Genomic DNA, 8,257 nt, shown 5'->3' with positions numbered 1-8,257 from the left:
ATGTGTGAGAGACTGCATATGTATGAGATCAAGAGAGCCTGTGTGTGTGTGAGAGACTGCATATGTATGAGATCAAGAGAGCCTGTGTGTATGTGTGAGAGACTGCATATGTATGAGACAGCAGAGAGCCTGTGTATGTGTGAGAGACTGCATATGTATGAGATCAAGAGAGCCTGTGTGTGTTTGTGAGAGTGAGAAAGCCTGTGTATGTGACAGCATATATGAGGGAGGGCAAAGATTGTGAGACCCCCTCCCCCAATCCACAACAATCTCTGGGGGACTGGAAATCTAAAGATCTAAGGTATAGAGACTAGAGCTGGATATTTTCAGTCCTATTATTTTACATTTTGGGGTATTATTTAATGTGTCTGCTGTTTGAAATATTAGAAAACAAATTGTGAATTATTTGAATTACTGGATGTTTGCTGGCTGTTCCCTGCTTGACATATTTATCCTTTTTATTAGTCTGGTTTTACCGTGTTTCCCCCATAATAAGCCATAGTTATAGGTGGATGTGCGGTTGCACCCCAAGACTTACCGAAAGTCCCTGGGGGGGGGGGGGGAGCAGATGGGGGATTGTAAAAAAAAAAACAAAACAATACCCCAAACCCACCCCAACCCTTCAAATGTAATTAATTGCAAACCCCCACCCTCCCAAAACTTGCCAAAATTCCCTGGTGGTCCAGCAGGGGACCCGGGAGTGATCTACTCTCAGGCCATCAGCTGCCAGTAATCAAAATGGCGCGGGCTGTCCATTGCTCCTACCATGTGACAGGGGCTGACCAATGGCACCGATAGCCCCTGTCACATGGTAAGGGCAAAGGGCCAGCGGCACCATTTTGATTAGTGGCAGCCGACGGCCCGAGAGGGGCAGATCGCTCCCGGGACCCCGCTGGACCACCCGAGACTTTCGGTAAGTCTGGGGGGGCGGGGTTTTTGGTTTTTTTTTAATGTGCCCTCCCCCCCCCCCTCACCAAAAACGATAAGAAAGCCACATGAAATTTCGTGGGTTTTCTTATCGTTTTGTCACCCCTCCGAAATGCGACAAAATAGGAAATATCGTCTCTCTTTCCTATTTTGTCGCAAACGAATGCACATCCCTAATGTTTTATGAGGAATGGTGATTCTGGTTTTCCATTGTTGCACTGCATACGGAGTCTGTCTTATTACTGTTTCCAATTCACTTTTGTCTGCATGTTCTTAGTTACACTTTATGCTCTCTTCATTCTGTATCTGACGAGGGATTGTGCTCTCAATATTCCTCCAAGATTGTAGCACTATACATATTTGAGATTTTGCTTTATAAAAAAAGCAAAAACTGGATTACAGGTCTATAAATAAAAACCACAATCCTACCTACCCTAGATTTTCTTTTTTTCAGTTAGATATTATTCATCTTAATTAAATTGAAGATCTTCTAGTGAGGAGACAGTTAGTGAGTCTGCATATCATACAATTAACCCTGATTTCAGGGGTTGAATAATTTTAGTCTTTTTTTTTCCTTTCGTCATTCACAAACTAACATAAGTCACCTAGTTATCAATTTAAAAACCTTAGACTTTAAAAGACACCAAATAATTTAAAATCCCTTAAATTAAGAGACACACCTACCCCTTAATAAGCTTGTAAAACTTTAGCTATTTAATAAAACTAAGATGCAGGTAGAAGTCCTGCAGTGAGTGAGGGGCTATCCAGCCTTTGCTCCGAGTGGCACATGTATGACATGTGGGTGAGAGTTTGTGTGCACCCAGTGCAGAGTTCCTGGCTGTCAGAGAATGCATCCGATCTCAGGAGAACAGAACGGCAGAGCTGGAGGAGCTGAGGCAGAGAGGAGACCTTCAGGGACAGAGCAGAGCACTCCCAACTTCTCGCAAGCATTGGAGGAGCAAGGTGACCTGGCAGGAGGTGATCCTGTAGCTGGGCCCTGCCTTATCCTCTTGCACCGAGGATGTGTCTCCAGGGCCCAAGAGGGGAAGGGTTAGGATGGCCGTTAGAGTGGGCGATTTGATCATTAGAAATGTAAATAGCCGGGTGACTGCGAGGATCCCTTGGTAACTTGCCTGCCTGGTGCGAAGGCAGCGGACCTCACGCGTCACAGAGATAGGATTTTAAAGAGTGCTGGGGAGGAACCGACTGCCTTGGCACATGTGGGTAGCGATGACATAGGAAGGTGCCGGAGGGAGGTTCTGGAGGCTAAAATTAGGCTTAGGTAGGGAAACTCCAGCATAGCATGAGCAGAAATGCCTCCTTTTTACGTGCAGGACCCCAGCTGCAGACTGAGCTCCAGAGTCTCAATGCGTGGATGAGACGATGGTGCAGGGAAGAGGGTTTTACATCTGTTAGGAACTGGGCATCATTTTGGGGTAGGGGGCACTTTTCCAAAAGGATGGGCTCCACCTTATCCAGAGTAGAACCAGGCTGCTGGCATTAACCTTTAAGAAGAAGATAGCGCAGCTTTTAAATTAGATGATGGGGAAAAGCAGACACTCACTCAGAAGCAAAAGGATCAGAATTTTGCATCTTTAGAGGTTACGAACAAAACAGGGAGTTAGGTCATCCTGATAGAGAGGTTGCAATAATTGCTAAAGAAACTCAGCGGCCTTTAAGTAAAGAGCAGCCAGAGCAGAAAGATTAGCAGATTATTAATACAAACAAGAAATATACTTTGCAATGTCTGTGTGCAAGTGCTAGAAGTCTGAAAAACCAGATGGGAGAGTTAGAGTGCAGAGCGCTGGATATAACTGGCAGCTCAGAGACCTGGTGGGAGCTGGATAACCAATGGGACACTGTGATACCAGGGTATAAATGATACCACGATGATAGGATGGATCACATTGGGGGAGGGGTGCTGCTATATGTTAGCAACTATAATTAACTCAATGTGTAACTGTTCTCTGTTAACGAGTTCAAAAAAATGTTTTTAAAAAACAGACTATGCTGTATTAATTAAATACATTTATATAAATCTTGCGCAGACCTACGCATAGCGGAATAATTCCTTTTTTGTATTAAATATGCAGACTATGCTGTATTAATTAAATACAGCATAGTCTGCATATTTAATTAATTCAAAAAATGAATTATTCCGCTATGCGTAGGGCTGTGCAAGATTCATATAAATATAAGAACTTTGACAGTCATATAATGCCTTTTACAGCTTATGGCTTACATGAAGCCTTGTGTAGCACGGGGCTTTTCTGATCATAGGTCTCATTCTTGTATATAGAATTCAAAATGCCCTCAACCAGGGCTATAGCAGTGCACTTATCTATTAGAGTGAATCTTCCACACCGCAGCGATTTTCAATACTTCCAACACTGCAATCTTTCGGAGTGGCTTTAACTCCTTCTTCAGGGAGCTTCAACTTGAAGACTGCAGAGGATTGATATATTTAAGAGAAGTGCGGTCAGTTTACTGATGAGTTAACAATCACTGAATATGTTTTCTCGTGCTGTAGGGCTACCTGTCAATGTGTTTCCCTGTCTCTGTAAGCCTTCATGTAAGCTTTAAGCTGTAAAGGGCATTATATGATGGTCAAAGTTCTTATATTTATATAAATCTTCCACAGCCCTACACATAGCGGAATAATTCATTTTTTGTCTTGATTCAAGCATTTCACACTATTTTTTGGGTAATATACATTTTTTATTTAATTAAATCAGCATAGTCTGCATTTTTTAAAAACATTTTTTGAGGGGGAAAGGAGGAGTACCTGACTGTTTGCTGGGTCCCCGAGACGAGTGCCGTGGAGCTGAGTGAGTGATAAAGAGCTGTGAACTCCTCGTCGAGGGAGAAGGGAGGTGCGGCCGGAGAGCACGCCCCCTTAGTGACGTCATCTTCAGGAGCCCCGGGACAGCATATAAAAACGGGCCCTGCGGCGCGCTGCCGAAGCGGCGCGCCCCTGGTAATTTTTTTTTTTCTGCTTGGTGATCCTTTTTTTTTTCTGGGATTACCATGGGAAGAAAACGCAAAGCAAAGACCTGGACCTCCTCTCCTACAACAACTGGCCCTAAGAGAATTGGACCTATGGACGACCATATATTACGTATGGGTGAGTCCATAGTTAGGGACGAAGTAGAAGGGAACTCCCATTCGGGAGTTTCCTTAAGCCCCAGGTCCGAGCAACTCCCCTTACAGCCTTTAAGAGAGGGTATTGGTTTGACAAATGAATCTCTGACAGGGAACCAAACAAATGTTGGTCCTGCTGTAACAGAGAGTAGGTTGTCTTCAAATGTAATGGAAGAAATTGAAATAAATGTTGGTAATAATGTAGTTCCATCCTCAGTGGTTCCATGTCCAATGGTTTTACCAGATTTAACTGAGGAGGGGAATGAATGCAATGTGGAACCAGAAAGTGTCACCCTCCTAGATGTGTGGAGGTTATCAGCAAAAATCGATAAAAAATTAACTAAATCTGTTTCACAAGTGCATGAATTCTCCCTTCAAGTGTGTTCTAAATTTGAAGATTTAGAAAATAGAGCCACTAAGGTGGAACAAGCACGTGCAGTATTAAGTCCACAAGTAAATGTTATGTACAATACCAATACCACTTTCATCAAAGATAATTTGGTAATGCACAATCAAATAGAAAAAATGGAGAATGAACTTAGGGCTTTCAATTTAAGGTTATTGAACTTTCCGAAAACTCGATTGTTGTCAGCTACCGAATTGTTTAACAAATACGTAGTGGAAATATTGTCCTTTGAGTCTGATAAAATTCCTGTTCTGTCAAGACTTTATTATTTACCTTGTAGAAGAATGCTCCAAGGTTTAGAAGGGGGTACGGATATATTAGAGAGTCCTGGGGTCTCCACATTTTTGGAGGATTCCATGGACAACGTACATACAAGAGCCACTTTGTTGGTTTCTTTTTCCTTAAGAAGGGATAAAGATTTATTCTTCTCAAAATATTTTCAGGTAAAAGATTTTTTGTTTTGCGGGCAAAAAATCCAGATTTTTCCGGATGTTTCCCGGGCTACGCAAGCACGTAGGAAACAATTTCTAAATTTAAAAAAACAGGCCCTAGATTTAGGAGCTAGTTATTTTTTGAAATTTCCCTGCAAATGTTTTATAACATATCAGAATAATAAGTTTATCTTCACCGACCCTGTACACCTGGAACGTTTCTTAAAGGACAAGTCTCCAAATTGAGATTTCTCTTTTTTGTTTAAGGAGTTAGGGTTGCAAGAAGTAAAGAGAAATTGCAACAGTCAGGATCTCCACCCGTACCCCTAGATGTGGACTTTACAATGAGTATATTGCGATAATAGTATTGTGAATTGATAATTGGTTAAAAGTTACCTGTAAACCTTGATTATCACATTCTGTAAAGAAATGTTATAATTAATAAAAATATAAATAAAAAAAACAAACAAAAAAAAAACCAAAAAACATTTTTTGAACTCGTTAACAGAGTACAGTTTTTAGAGGTGTTACACACTGAGTTGATTATAGTTTTACACCTCATACAGTGAAAAGTTTGATGTGTTTTGCTATATGTTAGCAGGCATAATATTAGCGGGCATAGAGTCAAACAGTTTATAGTTTTTATAGTTTGGATAAAAGGTCTGCAAGAATCCAAATATAGTGTGGAATCTTTATGGATTGAAATTCCATATGAAAAGGGGAATAAAATAGCAGTGGGGATATACTACCAATCACCTGGCCAGAATGAACTAACAAACAATGAAATGCTAACAGAAATCAGTGAAGCTAACAAAATCAGCAGCACAGTAATAATGGGTGATTTCAGTTATTCCAGTACTGACTGGGTTAATGTTATACCAGGACATTCTAGAGAGGTAAAGTTCCCCGATGGAATAAATGACTGCTTCATGGAGCAGCTGGTACCAGAACCAACAGCAAGGGACGCTATTTTAGACCTGGTCTTTAGTGGAACACAGGATTTGGTGCAAGATATATTAATGTTGGGGACATTTGGCAGTAGCGATCATAACATGATCAAATTTGACTTAACTGGAAATCTACTGCGATAGCATTTAGTTTTGAAACGGGGAATTATGAGAAAATAATGGTTAGGAAAATACTGAAAGAAGCAACTGCAAAGGTTCTAAGCGCATCGTGGGCTCGTGTTGGGGGCACGGTTGACACAGCCTAGAGGGCAAACCCCCCTAGGCCCACACCACCAGCTGCTGGACATGCCCTGGGCAAGAACTGGGCTGGAGCTTTACCTATGAGTGGAGCCTTGGGTTCCAAGGGCCAGCAGGACGTAGGCGATAAACCCACAGGACTAAACTGAAGAGTGAATCTGGGGCCGGGCTGAGGTCAGGGGAGGCAGCAATCAGAGAATTACTGGGTACAGGCCAAGGATCAAGGCAGGTGGTGAGCAGAGCATAGTCCAGGTCCAGAGGAAGGGTCAATGGCAAGCAGCAGGCAAGAGAGTGGTCAGTGTCTGTAGCGAAGTGCCAAGGAAGGTGGAGGGCATGAGAGTGATCAGTATCTGAAGCAAGGCAAAGGCAGAAGTCAGGCCACAAAGGACCACAGAAAGGCTGGACAGACAAAGCAGGTCTACAGGAGAAGGACCACAAGGCAACAAGCAAGGTAAAGAGAAACACAGCACCACACACTGCTAGGCAGGGGTATCTGTTGCTGAAGCATCCATTGATCCGGGAATCTGGTTCAAATGAGGTCCTGCGGACATCATCAGGAGGCGTCAGGGACTTGTTCTCGCCACAGGGCCTTTAGCTATCAGCATGGAGCTTGTGCGCCCTAGGGGGATCCCCAGCATGAGCAGCTTGGTGGCAAGCCAGGTATCTTGGTGGCAAGCCGGGCATGCAATGGCAGCATTGGTGAATGCAGTTGGTCACAGGATCATCCCGATGACCAGCCAAACGTTACACCCCTCATAGAAACTGACGGCAGAAAAGGACCAACAGTCCATCCACTCTGCCCAGCAAGCCTATGGCGCTCTCTGCCGCACCATACAAGTCACCAGCCTACTGTTCAGTTTCCCAAACATTCAAAGTCAGGGCCCCTGTTGGTTGCTGTTTGGGTCCAATTCCCCATTACCTCCTGCCGTTGAAGCAGAGAGCAATGCTGGAGTTGCATCAAGAGTTTCAGATTGATTAAAGGTAGTAATAGCCACATCAGCAAGTTACCCCCCTATGCTTGTTTTCCCAGACCATAAAATTCACTGTCCTTGTTAGTTCCTGTCTGATTTTATTATGTTATTTCACCTTTAACATAAAACAAAATATACATTCCGATAGTTATACAGGTAATTAATACCAATAAACATAGGAAAAGGAGAAGATTTATAACATTTAGCAAATAATCTTTATTATGAAACTATGTTACCGGACTTTAATGGCATTTCCTATAGATAGTATTAACATATACAATTACCAAATTTCTATATGTGCCTTTCTGTAAACCATTGATGGTATATAACTTAATGACAGTATAGAAAAGATTTTAAATAAATAAATAAATCTAATTCCACTTTTCATCTTTTCCCCTGCCATTGAAGCAGAGAGCAATGATAGAGTTGCATCAACAGTATGAAGGCTTATTGGTTAAGGGTAGTGACTGCCGCTCCGTGCAGGTCACCCCCATGCACTCTTTTCTTCATTTCCATCCTCCAGCCTTTAGGGATCCAGAGTGCTTATCCCATGCCCATTTGAATTCCTTCACTGTTTTTGTCTTCACCACCTCCTCCGGAAGGGCATCTCAGGCATCCACCACCCTCTCCATGAAGAAATATTTCCTGATGTTGGTTCTGAGTCGTCCTCCCTGGAGTTTCATTTTGTACCCCCTAGTTCTACTGATTTCTTTCAAACGGAGATTTTGTTGATTGCGCATCATTAAAATCTTTCAGGTACCTGAAGGTCTGTATCCTATCTCCCCTGCACCTCCTTCTCCTCCAGGGTGTACATATTCAGGTCCTTCAGCCTCTCCTCATAAGTCATTTGACGGAGACCTCCTACCATTTGTTTTCCTTCTGTCCCTTTTGAGATGCAATCTCCAGAACAGAACGTAGGCCTCACCAAGGACCCGTACAAGGGGATCATCACCTCCTTTTTCTTACTGGTTATTCCTCTCTCTATGCAGCCCAGCATTCTTCTGGCTTTAGCTATCGCCTTCTCACATTGCATTGCTATCTTCAGATCACCAGACACTATCACCCCAAGATCCCACAACAGCCCTTCACCCCCCTTCTCATACCACTCTTTTGGATTGCCGCACCCCAGATGTATGACTCTGCACTTCTTGGCATTGAATCCCAGCTGCCATATCT

This window comes from Rhinatrema bivittatum, chromosome 4 (assembly GCF_901001135.1).
Source record: "Rhinatrema bivittatum chromosome 4, aRhiBiv1.1, whole genome shotgun sequence".
NCBI classification, from domain to species: domain Eukaryota; kingdom Metazoa; phylum Chordata; class Amphibia; order Gymnophiona; family Rhinatrematidae; genus Rhinatrema; species Rhinatrema bivittatum.
Note: the sequence above shows the minus strand (reverse complement) of the source record.